Source organism: Diospyros lotus, chromosome 1 (genome assembly GCF_014633365.1).
Source record: "Diospyros lotus cultivar Yz01 chromosome 1, ASM1463336v1, whole genome shotgun sequence".
Lineage (NCBI taxonomy): Eukaryota > Viridiplantae > Streptophyta > Magnoliopsida > Ericales > Ebenaceae > Diospyros > Diospyros lotus.
Window position 1 is genome coordinate 31,211,750 of NC_068338.1, and position 19,212 is coordinate 31,230,961.

Consider the following 19,212-nt stretch of genomic DNA (forward strand, 5'->3'; position numbering starts at 1 on the left):
AGCTCGTTGATGATAGTTGTAATAATCAGCGCGAACACTCATACCTAAGCAATTTCCAGGAAACCCCGTTCGGCATATTTTGACGAAATAACGAGAGCCTTCCCGAGATATATGTAAAGTCGGACGGCCTTGTGATCTTGTCTAACATGCGGTGGCTGAGAAGCTCGTTATAGGGCGTGTGCCTGATAGGTCGCGAATGCTTTATTTTTAGCCAAGTTAAGACGGACCTCAGCTGATAGGGTCCAATACGCAAAGTTTGCTAGGGTATGAGGTTATGCCATGGCCTCGGCCGGCATGTTGAGGCTTTAATAAGTTTTCAATAAATTGGGAGCGAACACTCAGGTAGGTCGCAGACCATGGCTTTAAGCCAAGATAGGAGGACCCCAGCTAGTGAAAGCGCAGCCTGTACTACCAAGTTATATGTTCAGGCGGGTCATAGAGTGACCCCAGCTAACACACCATGGCTTGTTATTTCGTTTGACTTGTACGGCCAGGATATGTGTCCAGGTAGGTCACGTTACGTCCTCAGCTAACACCCAGTGGCTTCTACAAGTTCTATTTGAACTGAGAGGGAACACCCAGGTAGGTCGCAGACCATGGCTTTAAGCCAAGATAAAAGGACCTCGGCTAGCGAACCCAAGCTCGGGGTTACTTGTGGAAGTGGTTGCTCAGTAGGTTCCAAACCATGACATAAAGTCAAGATGATTGGTTCTCAGCTCGCAAACCATGACCTGAGGGAGGGACCAAGGTGAATGCTCGGTTAAGTCGTTGACCGTAGCGCCGCGGCTAGGTTATTTAGGCCTCAGCTCGCAAACCATGGTTTCGCGACCCCTCGTTACGGGGGCATTCAATCGAATACCAATAAGAATAAAGTGTAATGAAAGTTCATAAATTCTGACCAGAATCATGAAAGTCATTCGTAATGAAAAAGACGGAGCATAGGCAAGGACGATTACATTTATCTGAAGTAAGGACGAAGGTGTTCTGCGTTCCAAGCTCGTGGGAGAGGGAGACCGTCCATGTTTGCCAGATGATATGCTCCGTTATTCAAATTTTCTTTGATGATAAATGGACCTTCCCAATTAGGCCCTAAGGTGCCATCGCTTGCCGCCCGTGCTCCTGGTAGTACTAGGCGTAGTACCGGATCTCCGACGTTGTAACGTCGGATTCGGACCTTCCTGTTATAGTATCGTGCTACTCTTTGTTGATAAATGGCGATCCTCACGCGAGCTACATCTCTTGATTCCTCGAGCAGGTCCAGATTAGCCGCCAGTAGCTCGTTATTGCGATCTGAGCTGAAGGTGGCCCTTCGGTGGCTGGCCACTTTATTCTCAGCGGGGATCATAGCCTCCGAACCATACGCCATTGAGAATGGGGTTTCTCCAGTGCTGCTTCGGGCTGTTGTTCGATAGGTCCATAGCACTGTTTGCAGTTCATCCACCCAGGCCCCCTTTCTAGCCTCAAGCTTTGTCTTTAGGGTCTGCTTGATTATTTTGTTGACTGCTTCGACCTGCCCATTGGCCTGGGGGTGATCAACGGCGGTGAAACTCTTTTGAATCCCCATTGACTCGCAGAATTGGATGAATTGCTCGCTGGTAAATTGGGTTCCGTTGTCCGTTACTATTTGCTGTGGCACTCCAAATCTGCAGATTATGTTATCCCATGTAAAAGCTTGTGTCTTCGCACTGGTGATCTGTGCGAGCTCTTTGGCCTCTGCCCATTTGGTGAAGTAGTCAACTGCCACTATGGCATGTTTGCATCCTCCGCGAGCCGTGGGCAGCGGCCCGATTAGATCCATGCCCCAAATGGCAAAGGGCCAAGGGCTGCTCATCTGCTGCAGGTAAGCCGGCGGAGCTCGCGGAACCTTGGCGAACCTTTGGCACTTCTCGCATTTCTTGACCGTCTCTATGGCATCTTGCTTCACGGTGGGCCAATAAAACCCTTGTCGGAGGGCCTTTTGTGCCAGAGAGAGTGCCCCTACATGATTACCGCAGTGGCCTGCATGAATTTCTTCTAGCACAGACTGGCAATCGGTGCCGTCAATGCACCTCAGGAGTGGGGCTGAGAATCCCCTCTTGTACAGTTTTTCATCGTAGATGCAATATCGGGCGGCTTGAGCTCGCAGGCGACGTGCTTCCAGCTTGTCTTCCGGTAGTTTCCCGTCTTGCAGATATTCCAAGATGGGGGTCATCCATGAGTTTTGGGGCACCGTGATCAGTAGCGTTTCATCTCGTTGTTCTGTGCTCGGGGTGGCCAAAAAATCGACAGGTATGTCCCCCAAGAATTCTGCGTCCCGGGCAGTTGCTAGGCGAGCCAGAGCGTCCGCATGAGAGTTCTAGGAACGGGGGATTTGATGCATTTCATATTTTTCGAAAGTGGCTAAAAGTTCGCGTGCCTTCTGTAAGTATGCTGCTATCTTCGTGTCTCTGGCCTGGTATTCTCCCCGCACCTGGTTGACAACTAGTTGAGAGTCGCTGAAGATCTCCAAGAATTCAGCTCGTATTTCCTTTGCCAGGCGGAGTCCTGCTAATAAGGCTTCATACTCGGATTCATTATTGGTGGCTAAAAAACCGAACCTCAGGGCGCAGAGGATTTTGTGACCTTCGGGGCTTATTAGCATAACCCCGGCTCCCGCTCCTTGTTCGTTCGATGATCCATCGACGTATAGTTCCCAGGACGGTCCTTTCAGGTTTTCCGGCTCTTCGTCAATTGGCCCAGTAAACTCGGCAATGAAGTCTGCCAACGCTTGACCCTTTATCGCCGTCCTTGGTTTGTACTTTATGTCGAACTGAGCGAGCTCAATAGACCATTTTAGTAAACGGCCTGAGGTATCCGGTTTTTGGAGGATTTGTTTCAATGGGTATTTGGTCAGGACTTTGATCTCATGAGCTTGAAAATAGGGTCGCAGCTTCCTTGACGCCACTATTAGACAGTAAGCTAATTTTTCGATTGGTGCGTACCTTGTTTCTGCATCGATTGGGCTTTTGGAGACGTAATAAATGGGGTGCTGCACCCCTTCTTCCCCCCGAACGAGGGCCGCGCTGAGAGCCTGTTGGGATACTCCTAAGTACAAGGTCAACCTCTCTCCCTCCTTAGGTTTGGCGAGCAGTGGGGCCCGTCCCATGTAGTCCTTTAGTTGTTGGAATGCGAACTCGCATTCTTCTGTCCATCTGAAGTCTTTCTCCTTTTTTAGAAGCTCGAAGAACGGGGCACACTTGTCAGTTGCCTTTGAAATGAAACGGCTCAGAGCCGCGACCTGACCATTGAGGCTTTGCACCTCCTTCTTTCTTATGGGCGACCTCATGTCGAGCAGAGCCTTAATTTTGTCTGGGTTGGCTTCAATGCCTCTGTTGTTTACCATAAACCCAAGAAATTTTCCAGATGCTACACCGAAGGCGCACTTGAGCGGGTTGAGCTTCATCTGATATTTCCTGAGGACTCCAAACGTTTCTCTTAGATCGGAAACGTGGTCCGTCACTTGCTCGGATTTTACCAGCATGTCGTCAACGTATACTTCCATGGTTTTTCCGATCAGTGTTTCGAACATCGTATTGACCAGCCTCTGGTAGGTCGCGCCAGCATTCTTCAATCCAAAGGGCATGACCTTGTAACAATAGAGCCCCCGGTCGGTTATGAACGAGGTGTGCTCTTGGTCCGTTGGGTTCATGGGGATTTGGTTGTAGCCTGAATAGGCATCCATGAAACTGAGGAGGCGGTGACCAGCCGTTGCATCTACGAGCTGATCGATTCTGGGGAGGGGAAAGCTATCTTTAGGACAGGACTTGTTCAGGTCGGTGAAGTCGATGCAAGTCCTCCACTTCCCGTTTTTCTTTTTTACTAGGACCGGGTTGGCCACCCAGACCGGATAGTGGGCTTCCTTGATGAAATTATTCGCCAAGAGTTTGTCCACTTCTTCTTTAAGAGCGGTATAACACTCCGGAGTCATTGGCCTCCTCTTCTGGCGCACTGGCCTGTAGCCTGGATCTACGTTGAGCCTGTGTGACATGACTTCTGGGGCGATTCCCACCATATCTTCGTGGTTCCATGCGAATACATCAAGGTTAGCTTTAAGGAAATCTGTAAGTTGGGATTTTACCTCGGGGGCTAGACTCTTGCCTAGCTTGAGGTGCCTTTCCTCGTCTGCCTCGCCAACTGAGATATCTTCGAGCTCTTCCATGGGACCGGTGGGCTTTTCGCAGTCGACCTCGCGTGGATCCAGGTTCTCCCATCGGCCGGTTGATCGCGGGCCGACTTTTGCGATGATATTTACTTTCTTTCCCTTTGCTCCCATTTTCAGGGCGTCCTCATAGCAACGTCTTGCGAGGTGCTGCTCGCCTCGTACACACCCTACACCGTCGGGGGTCGGGAATTTCACCGTAAGCGACCTGGTTGAGGTCACTAGATCCAGGTCGTTCATTGCTGGCCTTCCGAGTACGACGTTGTATGCTGAGGGGCAGTCAATTATTAGGAATTCTGCCAAAGTAGTGGCCTGGCGGTTCGCATCCCCGATGGTGAGGGGAAGGCTGATCCGACCGACGGGAATCACTGCGTCTCCCGTGAACCCATAGAGTGGCTCTGGGGACGAACCCAACTGTTCCGGTCCCAAACCCATCTGATCGAAGCATGCTTTGTACATTACATTTACCGAGCTGCCCGTGTCCACTATTATCCTCCGCACTTCGGAGTTGCTGACCTGGGCTCGTATAACGAGTGCGTCGTTGTGCGGCCAATGGACGTCTCTGGCGTCTTCTTCCGAGAAAAACATCTTCTCTGGGATTGGGTGACCCCTAGGCCGCTTCGCGGGAACCGGCTGTTCGCCCGATCTCGCTAGCAAGACATGGTTGGCCTCTCGTATGTATTTGTCGCGGGATTTGTGGGAAGAACCAGCGAGGTGGGGCCCGCCATGGATCGTGTAGATGGTTCGTACAGCCGGTGCTTGGTCGTCATCGGTGGGAGGCTGCTGCTGTACCGGCGGCTGGCTTGGTTGATTAGTCGGCCGCACCACGTAATCTTTCAAGCGACCTCTTCTTATCAGATCTTCGATGGCGTCCCTTAGGGCCCAGCATTCCGAGGTGTTGTGACCCGCCTCGTTGTGGTACGCGCAAAATTTTTCTTTGTTTCGGAATTTGTTTGGGGTTCTTAACGGGTTGGGCTTCCCGAATTCCTCTTTGTTCCTTTCGATGGCGAAGATCCTTTCTTGGGGGTCTGACAGGGCACAGTAGCTGTCAAAGCGCTGTGATCTATGAGGTCGCTCATCTCCCTCTGCCTTCCGAGCTCGCTTGAACACTTCATTGCTCGAGCGCTCCCCCCGAGCTTCTCTTCCGGCGTCTCCGTTGTGCCTTCTCTTATTCTGGCTGGAGCCCCCAACTTCTTCTCTCGACCCGACGGGCTTCTTCGTCCCGAAGGCGTCTTCCCATCGGATTTCCTTGGAAGCTCGTTCATAGAATTCCCCCAGGTCTTTGACCGGGGTTCGGTAGATGCTCTCGTAGAGCTTTCCGTCTTTTCGGAGGCCGGCGGAGATCGCCGTTAGGATACTTTCATCCGAGGGATCCTCGACGTTGCTCACCTCGCGCCTGAACCTGGCGATGTAATCCCTTAATGGTTCGTTTGCTTTCTGGAATACGGTGGCGAGGTGGCAAGGTGGAGCGAGCTGCCTCCTTAGAGCCCTGTATTGGTTAAGGAACCTCTGTTGGCACTCCTCCCAGCTGTTGATGCTACGAGGCGGAAGGCTCCTGAACCAAGCTCGGGGGATGTCTCCTAAGATTGCTGGGAAGGCGCGACATTTAGCCAGCGAGCTGGTTGTCTGTAGATCCATTTGCACGTTGTACGCATCCAGGTAATCATAGGGGTCGCTGTCCCCATTATATTGTGGCATGCTCGGGACCTTAAACCTCCGGGGCAGGGGTTCGAGCTCAATTTCTCTGGCGAACGGCGTCCTATCCCCACGGCCATTATTCTGGCTGCGGACTCCTTATCGTTCCTCCAGCTGTTGCACCCTCTGATACAGCTCTTCCACAGTTGAGTCCGGTCCTACTGATTGCTGGGCTTGCGATCGCCTGCTTCTTTCTCGGACTGGGGAGCGGTGAATTGGGGACGGGTAGTTATCCCCGATATCTTCTTCCGCGGGTGGGTGTCTCTCCTCCCGCGGTTGGCGGACCCTGCGAGGCGACGCCGGTGGGTCGTGGACAGCCCGTGCTTGAGCTTGGGCCAGAATTCTGACCGCGTCAGCGAGTTGCATTACCGTATTCTCCAATGCTTCCTGGCGCTGTTGCCAGTCCCGGATCGTCCCTGTCCCGGTGATTTGGACAGTAGGCTGGACAGGGATCCGTGGTGGTATGCCGGGAGCGTCTCCGGCGGGCGGCGGCAAAGGAGTATCAGCTGTCGGGGCAATGGGTCCTCCATTTGGTGGTAAGTCTCGTGGTCGGTCGTGGTGATTTTCAGGTGGGTCGACCGCCGCCTCGGAACTTCTAGTATTCCTTCCTCTAGCCATGGCTATTGATCAGAGCGGCCCCTTCCTCTAGCGCCAAAATGTCGACGTTTGATTTCGGCCGACCGTGATTCGTTTTGGGCCGCGGTGAGTCAATCCAAAAAAAATACCGAGAAGGAAGGAAGAAAAACCCCTCCCCCCCAAAGTTCCAAGCGTGTATACCAGAATCTTTTACGTGGTTCGGCCAGAACGATGTCTAGTCCACGGCCGCCATCTGATTATTCTCCCAGAGTGGCGGTATCTGATTATTCTTTTCTGTCCCTCCTCCTTGCTCCTCATGGCCCCCTTTATTTCCATTTTTCTTGAGGGACTTTTACAATCTAGATAATATATAAAAATACAGTGTTTGTATAATGGGGGACAAATAGTTCTTACCGCCTTCGCAAGACCGGGAGTGGGATCCTCATTACGAGAGGCATGGGCTGTTACAGATAAAGTGATCGGACCCTACCTCTGACTTCTCAGCAGCTTTGCCGCTCATGCGAGCTGGAGGTTTTAGGCGAGCGACCTGGATGGTCCAGCGATCTGGAGGATATTTCAGGAGCTCGTTAGTCGATTGCTCCGAGCTCGTTGGGGGATTACCGGGAGCTCGCCATACGCTCGCTTTACGAGTTCCGGATCTTTGATGGAGGCTGGACCTTCCTTGATGAGGTCGTCCAGGCCTTCTTGGCCTTGGGTGATTGGGCCGGTCTATCGGACCGAGTCTGGCCCATGCGGGATGATGCAGAAAATACATATAACAACTCTTATCTCCAAAAAGCATAGGCTAATATTGACTTCAGGTTGTCCCAACTTTTCAGAATTACTTTTGTGAAAATGATTTTCTCTTATTGCTCAAATGATTTTTGTGATTTTGTTGTAAGTTGAAATCCCAACAAATGTTGATTATTTCCATTGTCCTTCTGCTACAAAAGTTGTAGGCATTTTGAATTTTGAAATGTCATGTGTCTCCTCTATGCAACACTCACTTGAGTTGAAATTCCCAGCTTAAATAGAGAAAAGGAAGAAGAAATAGTAACATGCTGAAACAAATTTGGAGAGCATTTAAATAAAAAGTTCAAGTGTTGATGAACTATTTGTTAATATTGCTAATTACTTGTTTGATTGAATCTCTTGATTGTAAGTTTGTTATTTATTTACTGGTAAGTGAGGGGATTATATGTGTTAGTGGTAAGTTAGTGTTTATTCTTGTTTAGACAAGAGCTTTTTTTTGGTTCTAATTCCATTTAAAAATAGATTTATTATTTTTCTAATGGAATCTTAAGAAAGAGGATTGAGCTTTTTATAGAGCCGAAGTTTTATAAATTTTCTTGTATCTTGTGATTGCATGCTTCTTCATTTATCTTCATATTGCTAAAAGATCGCACTAATTTTTTTTTAACAAAGAGCAAGAGCTAAATATTTTTGAAAATACCAATTCATCCCCCTCTTGGGTATTTAACTAGGGTAAAAATATAGATTTAATTTATTTTTTATTGGGAATTGATTTATTTTAATATAAAATAGTTTTCATCAGATATCTGTTTTATTCTTCATTTCCGAAATTCTGAGAATACAAAAGTTGAAATGGGCAGTTTGAGAATCACAAAATCTGAGTACTGTAAAAGATATTATTTTTTTAAATAATAGAATATATATATATAAGTAGGGTATGGAATGAGATCAGAGTTGGGTTAATAATATATATATATATATATATATATGTTGTTGATTTGAGCAAGAGGCTCTTCCTCTTCCATAATAGGATCTCCTTATAATTAATTGGCTTAATATAGTTTAGTAGGTGATTTGATTTGAGTAACAGATTCCTTCACGAAATCCTCAAACTTATAAATTTAATTGAGTATAAGTTGTAATTAATTGGGTATAAACTCACTTAAATATTATTAGTACTTAATTAAATTTAAAAACCCGTACGTTAATTTGGTCAATCAAGCCAATGACTGGCTGAGATGAGGTGCTTCCATTAATTTCCTTCAAATTAATAATTAATGGCACCATGGATTTCACCTTTCCTAATTGACACATCATTCATTAATTAATTAAGTTAATATATCAATCAATTGATTCCTCCAAACTGTATATATATGCCATGTAGTCAAATGTTACCTACCCCTAGTAAACTAAATCTAAATCTCTAACCACATCTCCAATATATATATAACATCAAATTTAATACTATTTTGCTGTCAAACAAGAATTTATAAAATAATTTTTTTCACTCTAACGTGCTCAACATTAAATTAGTGCAAAAAACATCTTTAAAGAATATTCTATAATTAATTGTTTAATTAATATTAATTAATTTTTTAACATAAAATATTATTATTAAAAATAATTAGTCACATTTTTAAAAAAAATAATAATCACTCTCATATTTTTTTAATTTTTTTTCAAAATATGTTATTCTAATTAATTTTCTAACTAATTTTTTAATTAATTATTTCCACCTAACTTTTGTCAAACTAATTATTTATCTATCTCATTTTTTCAACTAATATTTTAAATAACTATTTTTCCCATACATTTTTTTTCACTTAATATTTCAACTATTTTTCACACCTTTTTTTTTATCCGCTTATTTCACAACTAATTACTCGTATTATTTTTAAGCCATGTTGTTGTCATTTTTTTTAACTTTTTTATTTTTATTTTCATCTTGTATTTTTAATTTAATTTAATATAAATATTATTACTTTTTATTATATTATTGAATTTTTGTATTAAGAATATTATCTTTCTATCAAGTAATTATTGAAATAATAATTTTTTTTATATATAAACAAAGTTAATTTATTTTATATTAATATGGTATTTATAATATATATTAAATATTTTAAAATATATTCTCATTTTATAGATCTTAATAAAATATTTTTATCAGTATATATTTTTTATAATAATTTAATTTATATTTTTTATTATTAATTAAAAAATATAAAAATAATAAAGAATATAAAAAAGAATTTATTTTAAAGTTATAGTAAGAGAAGTAAAATTAAAAATAAAATAAAAAAATAAATTTGATGTTAATATTATATTATTTACTCGACATCAAATTTAATGATTGAAGTTTGTGTTTAATATTAAATTAATATATCTATTAGAGTGTATTTGGACACCAAATTGGCGCTGGAGATGCTCTACTAATTTACAAGACAAGGGTCGCTTTCCGACTCCTGCCATGACCTTTACTTTACACGTCGAGCACCCAAACATTAAAGCCGCCCATAGATAATGACGGTGATAAATTAATTAGGATAAAGATTAAAGATCCTAAGGCCACTTGTAATTATTATACCTCGGCCCGCTTTCCTCCTCCTCCGCCGCCTCAAAACAAAAAATATATAACATCAAATCATTAAATTTGATGTCCAGTAAATAATATAATATTAATATCAAATTTATTTTTTTTATTAAATTAATATATTTTGCCCCCTAAACATAGTCTGAAAAAGGGACAGACTGAATGTGGGGCTTCTAATATGGGTTCGATTACTAAGAGAAGAATAATATTTTTTTTTAGAAAAAGACTTTAAGAGTAATATTCGTGATATCAAGATCTATTACCTAATCATTCAAGTATATCTCTCAATTTACCTCCTCAGTGTAGTTCTAGGGACGGTGTAACTGAATACGTCAATAATAAAGCGTAATATAAAAAAATAAAAAACTCAACCCTACACATATATATATACATCTCTGTATCTATATTTGAATAATGTGTATTATTTTTTAAATAAAATAATTAAGGTGATAATAAGTATATATGTTTTATTGTTAAATAAAGAGTATATAATAACTATACTTAATTTAAAAAATAAAATATACTTATTACTCTTTGTATTAATATATATATATATATATAAAGGCATCTGAATTGTTCCTTTTCATAAGTGGGGGGATGCCAAACCTCGATGCCTAATTAATTAACTCTGATTCTTGCATGAGCTGCATTATTTGTTAAAATCGTATTATTTGTACATCTTTTATGTACTTTTTGAATTATATAAGACACATAAATAACATATATACTCATATTTTATTGCGTCTCAGCACCTTAGATGTGGACATTTTAGACATTGATACATCATTGTTTAGTTTAAAATATACACAATGATATTTTAATAATATTTTTCTATTTATTATTATTAAATATATTATTTTGAGGATCATGTTATTTATACATTATTTATGTATACATTAGGCTACACAAGACATATAAATGACATAAATATTTCTTATTTTATTGTGTCTTATCATCTTGAATAAGAGTATTTTAGTTATTAATATATTATTATATAATTTAAAATATGTACAATGATGTTCAAATAATATTTTATTTTAAGAAAACTCATTGATTTGCCGGTGAAGAAGCCTTCCCTAATTAACGGCTAATGGTATAAATTAAGTCTATATCAATTAACAGTCAATGACAGGTGGTGCATTAATGGCACAACTAGGGGATACCCAACATGGTGATTTCCTACGTCATCAACCTTCTTTAATTTCATAACACGAAACCTGGAAACAGATTAGTGGCTAACTGATCAGCTAGCTAGATTCTGCAATTAGCTAGGTCTCGGCTTTACGTATCAATGCAGCCCACGTGCATGTGATGTTTATAATTAAAAGGCTTGTATGGTCCCTAGCTAGCTAATTTAAGTGACCCATCAAAATGAATAGCTTTATTTTTTCTTTTAAATTTATTTTATGCTCCCATCAGAGGTCTGATTCAACATCTGTGTATGTAAAACGAGTTTAAACAATTAATTAATTTTCTGATAATTTTTCATTTTTCTTGCTCATATCTCTCTTTGATTGGTTTAATAAATCTGTATCTTTCATCTTCACCTTCAAAGTCATCTCTATATATAGATTAAAGAAACGTTATTCATGTCTTAGAGCACAAGCTAATTGATTGGATTATGATAAGTTAAGATTTGTATTAATAGATTGTGGGTCTAATTTTTTATTATGAGACAAAATAATTCACTTATAATTTACCTTTTTTATCGAATTTAAAGACGACGAAAAATGACACAAAGATGCCCAAGGAATTACTATTCATGATCACGCCTGCAATTAGTTACAACAGGATTTAGGTATTCATTCTTGGCTAGTAAAAATGATCCTATATATATATATATATAAAGCTAGTTCTGTTCACATATAATTAATTTCTTTTTTTAAGGCAAGTGGATCTTTCTTGCACATATCTGCATAATGATTTGGACACGTGGGTTTGTTTGCTTTACAAGCGATATCTTTTTCGCTTTTAGTTCGTGGGTTTGTTTTCTTTTTCAGGGTTAAGGTTTCTGTCACTTATCCAATCCAAGCAGTTGCATGGGAGGGATGATGAAGAAGATCTCTACTCTTAGCTAGAGCTAGCTAGCTACCAGTCAATATTTGGAGATGCAGCATCATCAAGATTCACAAGCTCCAAACTGGGGCTTCCATGGAAGTATAGTTAGTTAATTCATTGCCAATTCCAAGTCTTCTCCAGTGCATATGGGAATCTTGATGATGCTGCATCAGCAAATATATGACTAATCTTGCAGAGTTATATATAAAGTAACAAGTTCAAGAGTCATGTTTATGCTTAATAACATTTATTATATCACCACCCAGAAACCTCCAAGGTACGTAATTTTCCATTAAATTTTGCATGTATAAAGATATTAGAATTAGAATTCTGAAGATTATTCATCATAATTATCTATGCATAATTATGTTTCTTACTGTATTAGTGCTTAATGTTGAAGGTTTCCGGTTTGCTGAAAGCAATTAGTTTGACTTAATGATCTGTTGATGTTTTCCATACAGTGATTGATGCGTTCTTCTCTTTGGAAGAGTCTGCATGTGCACAAGAAGGGCTTTCTTCAATGAACACTCTTGATTACCTTTCAGGTTTGATTTTTTCTTCTTCTTTTTTTTTCCAGTAACTATAGATAGAAATCAGTGACTAGATCATCATTCTTGATTACTAACATATTAAACCCTTCCTTTTGCTTTCTTCATTCTTAATTCTCTTTTAGCTATAAACTTTCTGTGAGCATGCACAATTAATTTATGTTTGTGTGTGTGTGTGTGTATCATACTACTCCAACGTCTCTTGCTCTCTTGATTTTTTTTTTTCTTTTCTGTGAATAGAAAATTAATGCATGTATATAGCAGTTATAAATACAATAATAGTACTTTCAAATAATCTTGAGTATACATAGTTGGCTAATTGGCTTAATTTTTCTTTTCTTATTATTATGGCTTCTTAATTTGCCAATGTTCCACTTCCCCTATTTTCTTTTCAGAACTGGGTTTCATTTCTTGCAAAATTTGCACTGATAACTAATAATATGTTACTTTGTTTGAAGAATAATAAATTAAATGACACAGACCTATGCTGTTCTTTATTTTTTGGGTTATTTTTCCAGTAAAAGGGACAGCTGAGGAATTAATTAATATGCGTCAACTTCAAGTGTGACAACTGTATTTCTCAAATGTTGATAATATATTTCTTCTTCTTTTTGTGTGTACATGAAATCATATAATTACCCCTTACTCCATGAGGTTATGCCTGCCTGGGCCTCTAGCTAGGCTCTAACCAGCCATCTCTTCAAACCACTCCTTGATTTATTTGACACTTGAAGAACACTCAAAGACATCAATAAAATATCCCTCATTAAGTGATGATAACTGGTTTGTTAATTGTTTTATTCTTTTTACCGATTAAAGACGCTATCAAATAAAGTCTCTACCACTACCAGCAGGGTGGTATATAATGTCCTGTATGTATGACTTCAAATCCATACATCAAGGTATCTCCTAGCTCCTTTCCTTTAATCAAGATAGAGATGGTAATCTTCTAATGCATGCTAGCTAGCTACCTACCTACCTTTACCTTTCTGTATAGCCAACATTAATTCAATCTTTTGTCATCTAAAATTTTTCAAACAATTAAACCAGTTTCTTCATTTTAATAAAATGTAATGAATTGATGTTCTTCTTGTAGATGTCCTCCATGTTCTTAATTATTGGCATTCTCTATTGCAGCCTAGATTTCTGATTTTGATCGCATTCTTGGTTTCCCATTATTCTTGCTTTCACGGTTGCAGCAGCCTCATCTTTAACCATGGATCTGATGATATCCATATTCAATGTCACTTCTCCCACATTTCCATATTTTTGCTTCAGTTGTTCTTCGCAGCAGGCATCTGTTACTGTTCTTGTGCTATATATATGTATTAATGCAAGCTAGTAGCTACTACTTTTAATTCAAAATTAATTAAACAGATGATACAGACCAAACTTCTTATCCTTTATTAGTAGATGGAAAACTGTCAGTGACTTCGGAATTTCTTGTTTATATATTGTAAGTTTTAGATATGTTTTTAACTGTCTGTCTCGTTTGATATTTGAATTAAGTTTGTGATATCATAAAGTTAATAATTGGATGACATAATAATGAAATTAATTATAGTGATATCATAAAATTAAATAATATTATCCCTCATTTGATGAATGAGGTATCATTATGAATTAATTGTTAAAAGACCAATTTGCTCATTTATTCAAATAGATTAGAATTGTAAAATATATTCTTTTTTGCTGCAAATAAAAATATTTTTAGATTACATAAAATCTATCTTAGTTACAAATAAATATATCTAAATAATATATCCGATTTTTTTAGAAAATAAAGTACTTGAGAAGAGGGAGAATGGTCAAATTTGTTTAAATAGTTAGGGTAAAAATGTCTATATATATAACACTATCTATCTCCTACCTTTAATATAGTTTCACTTCTGTTAGATTATTTTAAACTTGACTTGTTCTATCCCACATTGAATGAGATAAGAACATTGTATTGCCATGTCAAAAGATAATACTATATATATATGTTTTAAAACTTCTACCAAATGGGTATTAGATCTTTTGTAATCTCTCAATTTTAACTAGATTTAAAGGACTTATACATGGCTTCTAATTAAAGTCTAGTAAAGAGTTTGTTCATTCTCTTATCTTGAATAATCTTTCTATGATCATCAATTGAGCCAACGAATTTATTATAATATATAAATTTATCTTCATGTCTCACTTTAGGACTACTCAACCTGCTGTATAAAATATCGATCTTTCAAAAATTAAAAATGATTAATTGCCTTTCAAATTTCATTCTAAAATTTACTCCCACCCTAATACACTGAATTCTATCTAAACTCTAAAGTTAAGCATACTTGGATAATAGCTAGTTAGGATGCTTGTCCCATGTCGAATTTTTAAAATTTAAATTATAAAATATTAAAACATAACTTGTTAAAAATAACATCGTTAATTTTAGACTCACAAAATAATGTTTTCCAACTCCCTTAAAAGTTAAAACGCACACTGTTAGGTGTCACAAAAAACATAATTTTATGTTGAAATAATATTTATAGACACACACACACACAGAGCATAAAATAATTGAAGGGCCAGTGGGTGTTGTACGAATGGTCACATGTTGGCATGTGGGCCTTCAAATGGTTATATTCTCGGTCCACATGATGATCAGATCATCCCAAGGCCAGACAAGTCATCTCTGGAAAGTGAAGGTGCATTGTAGCCCCAGTGCACCTCCACCATCATCCCAATCCCACATTATGATTATGATTATGATTGATTGATATTCACACACAATTAATATTATTAAAAATGTTTGACCCTCTGATCCACCAATATCCAATATACGGACTTCAATTTTGCTTATTAAGCCACCATCACTAGTGAATCATGCACATTGAGCATCCATGATTTCAAGATTTTTGATTGGTTCCTGAGAAAATATATATATATATATATATTACATCAAATTGTGTTAATTGAATCCATAAAATGGGTTACTTTTATCAAATTGACAAGAGGCGACCCTTAATACAATGAATGACCATATTCTTCTTCTTCTTTAATTTATAATAATTAGAAAATATTGGCAAACGATCACGTGCCAGGCACGTGAACTCGATGTTGCTCCCTCCTTTTACCAAGGCCCCAAAATGAGACAATTTGTACTCCTCAGAAATATTTATTAATTAAAAAGGTATTTTGAGGTCACATGCGTTTGGAATCCAATAAACAGTCTCCAACTTTCTAAGAATTATTTAATTTATAATTACTATATATGCGCCCCTCAGATATCACCATCTTTTAAATTTAATTTAATTAATTACTTGGAATCTAAGCCTACCAGCATCTGCAGTTTCAATGAACAATTTGACCAGTCAAACCAACAGTTTCTATGTAATTCTACTTGGGAAAGTCACTTTTTAAAAGCAAAAAAGAATTTTAAAAAAAATAATAGTTAAGTGCGATTAAGTGTATATTTTTACCTTATTTTCAGTTAAAAGCATGATATAATAAATGTATATTATTGAAAAAATATGTACATGTTACACTAAGAATAATGGTTAATATTATCCTAAATTAAAACATGTATATAGTTATATCAATCGGCAATTTAATACAAAAAGACCCAGAACTTTCCCGGCCAGTTTCTCCCAGATATACTTATAGTTATAAAATTTTTAATATGATAAGAAAAAAAAAAAAAATTGGAACCATAGGATACCATATGCATGGTGACAGGGGTTGTCGTCATTCATTGATTCATGTGTACCAATGGCAGATATATATCTTGTAAATTAAGGTAAATATATCCATGTCTTTCCGATCACATGTACTATGCTATCCTTAATATGTTAATATGCATATTAATTAGTTTACACACACACACACACACACACACATATATATATAATCAAAATAAATTAATGTAAACCATATAATGTCGGTTTTTTAACGGTCATAAACAGTGGTCGTCGTTGGAGAAGGCGGAAGGCAGCTTGCGTACTTAATTGTTCTTCAAAGTATATACATTTGTTTAATGGCCACCGACCACAATGAGAATGGTTTGATTAAATTTTCAGCTGCCATTAAATCATTAACTAATGTAGTGAACCACTCAGACATACAAAACAATTTTCCCGGAAACTTCAAAGAAAGAAAGAAAGAAAGAAAGAAGAAGAAAATCAAATGATGATGGAGCGCCATACAACAGCCCATCTCCATAAAGGTTGATGGATCTGCAGCAGATTTAATTAAACAACCACAAAGTTGGTTTCATGGTGGGGGAGAAGTAAATATATTATTCTGTACAATATGTATATGTCATGGAAGGAAGGGATGGCCTGGAGAGAGAGAGAGAGATGAGACGCAGAACCATGCAAGAGCATACGATAGCCCATACAGTTGGTCGCAGGCATGGACATGTGCTCCCAACACCCACGTTCACGCTCCTCTTCTTCTTGTCCCTATTTTTAAATAATAAAATATTTTTTTATACATGCTAGAAATTTAGGAAAAAGATGATATTTGTGTACGAGTTGAAGGGTTTTACAATGAAGTTAAGACATCGATTGTACCTTCAACGATGGCTGTTACTATCGTGCCATTATATATGTATTGGTGTCCTTCGAGGAACAAATTAAAATTGGAGATGACTCATTTATAGAAACTGAAACATATATACACATGTATATATGGGGATGGAAAATTAATTACCATATAATAAATGACTGTTCAAGTTGTGCCCTTGTGCTATTTATACCACCCACAGAACCTCAAGAGGATCTGTTCTTGCAATCATCAATCTCTCTCTCTCTCTCTCTCTCTCTCTCTCTGTGAAGAAGAAGAATAAGAAGAAGAAGAAGAAGAAGAAGCTAAATAGATCTCAAGCCGAGAAAGAAGCAATTTGTCTGGGGAGAATGGAAGATTCAAGCAGTTATTCCTCGGGTAGTTCATCAATGTCATCGCTAATGAGGAGCATTTCCCATAAGAGCACCTCCACCACGACGAAATCTCCTCTTCTGAGGAGTTTTTCCCAGAAGAGTTCGTCTAATTACAAGTCTTCCCAGAAGATGTCTTCTTCAGCTTCTTCTTCCAAGTCGGGACTGTCAAGAAGCTCTTCCCAGAAATGCTCGGACTTCGCCAGAAAATGCAGCGGCCTGGCCAAGGAGCAGCGGGCCAGATTCTACATCATGAAGCGCTGCGTCAAGATGCTCGTCTGCTGGAACAAGCATGGTGATTCTAATAATTAATGCTGAGAGTACTATGATGGACATGGATGGTGAAGAGATAGATATATATATAATACAGAAAGAACAGGCTTATCAAGCATATATATATATATGGCGATTTTTGGGTTTTGGTTTGAACCCCATGAAGAAGTTTTCTGCCATATATATTGTCCATGATCAAACAAGAGAGTAACACAAATTTTCTTGCTTCTTCTTATCTTCTTCTTCTTCTTCTTCTTCTTCCTTTTGGCTAAATATCTAGATTCATTGATTGTAAGTCGAGGGTGGATCAAGGTCACCAATGGTTGCAACTGTTACGGATAGTGAGGAGACAAAATCATCGTGGCCTCTCGTACGAACCCTTTTTTGTTTTGATTTGGTTTTTTACTCCTCCTGCTTTGATCAATGAGAGAGAGAGAGAGAGAGAGAGAGAGAGAGAGATTCCTTGCAGGTGCCTGCAAGTAGTAAATAATTGAAGGAAGATGATGATTTGATCTGCATTGGGAATGTACTCCATGTGGCTGCCTAGAGAAAAAGAGACAACAGAGATCGTATCTATCACACACTACACTTATGCAATGGTAATGGACCGTTTGTTAATGGTCATCAGATCACAAACACAAGAGAATGTGATGACGACAGTTGGATCCCTCGTTTCTATTATTATCATATATATTCTTCGCCATGTCAAATGCTAGCTAGGACATATACATATGAGCTAGCTACGCATCAAAAAAACTTGTTTTGAATCTTCACAACCACAAATACTAATGGGAAGAGAAGGCGGAACCTGAATGAAAAGGGTTCTTATAAAGAATAGCAAAGGTCCGTCCTTTTTTCCTGTGTCCAGATTTTAGTTAGGCCCTTTACAACATAATTTTTTAAGCTCTAAAATTTAAATGTCTGTGCTCCAGTAAAACTGATAATATTACCTCAACTAAAGTCTAGTTGGGTTTTCTTAAATATATTTACCAACTTACATTAGATAGCACTGCCCTACCATGGCAGTCTGTACCCTGCCCTCTTTTTTTTTTTTCAGAGATTCTAATTATCCGGTGTCAAATTGTACATTATCAATTTAACTAGAATTTTGGGCACGGAGTGCAATTCTCTAGCAAATAAATTTAATTTTTTTTTAAAAAAATGTGATTTTATTTTTAGTCAATAAAACATGAAATAGATCTTTAGTTGTTAATAGTGAAAGTATTTTGTAAATCTAAATATCTGATTGGATCTTAAATTCCAATAAGACCGATAATGTTGCACACACAAAAAAAAAAAAAATGATACCAAAATATCATGTACAACTCTTGTAGCCATTTATTGGTACTTAAGAGCTCACAGTAACTTGCATGTACAAAATTACCTGTCCCCCCTCATGGGTACATAATATAACATAATAATTATATTATAAGATGTGGCACATGCCTAGCTTTGAAATTTTAGCATATATAAGGCATGTAAATTAATAAACGTTCGATGGAAACCTGTCACAATCTCAATACATTATTATGTAACAATAAAGCATCCAAAGGGAAATTTGAATCCACTTAACTAGGGAGACATGCATGTTAAGAATGAACCCAGTGCCAGCCTTTGTCTGACACTCATGTC

At 38.5% G+C, this 19,212-nt stretch overlaps 1 long non-coding RNA gene across 1 annotated transcript; it reads left to right on the forward strand.

Annotated features, from left to right (window-relative positions):
• The first annotated feature begins 11,846 nt into the window (after nt 1-11,846).
• LOC127812904 (uncharacterized) lies at nt 11,847-13,961 on the forward strand. The gene is made up of 3 exons (XR_008026013.1): nt 11,847-12,129; nt 12,314-12,397; nt 13,538-13,961. It is a non-coding gene; the product is annotated as an uncharacterized LOC127812904 (long non-coding RNA).
• The last annotated feature ends 5,251 nt before the right edge of the window (nt 13,962-19,212 follow it).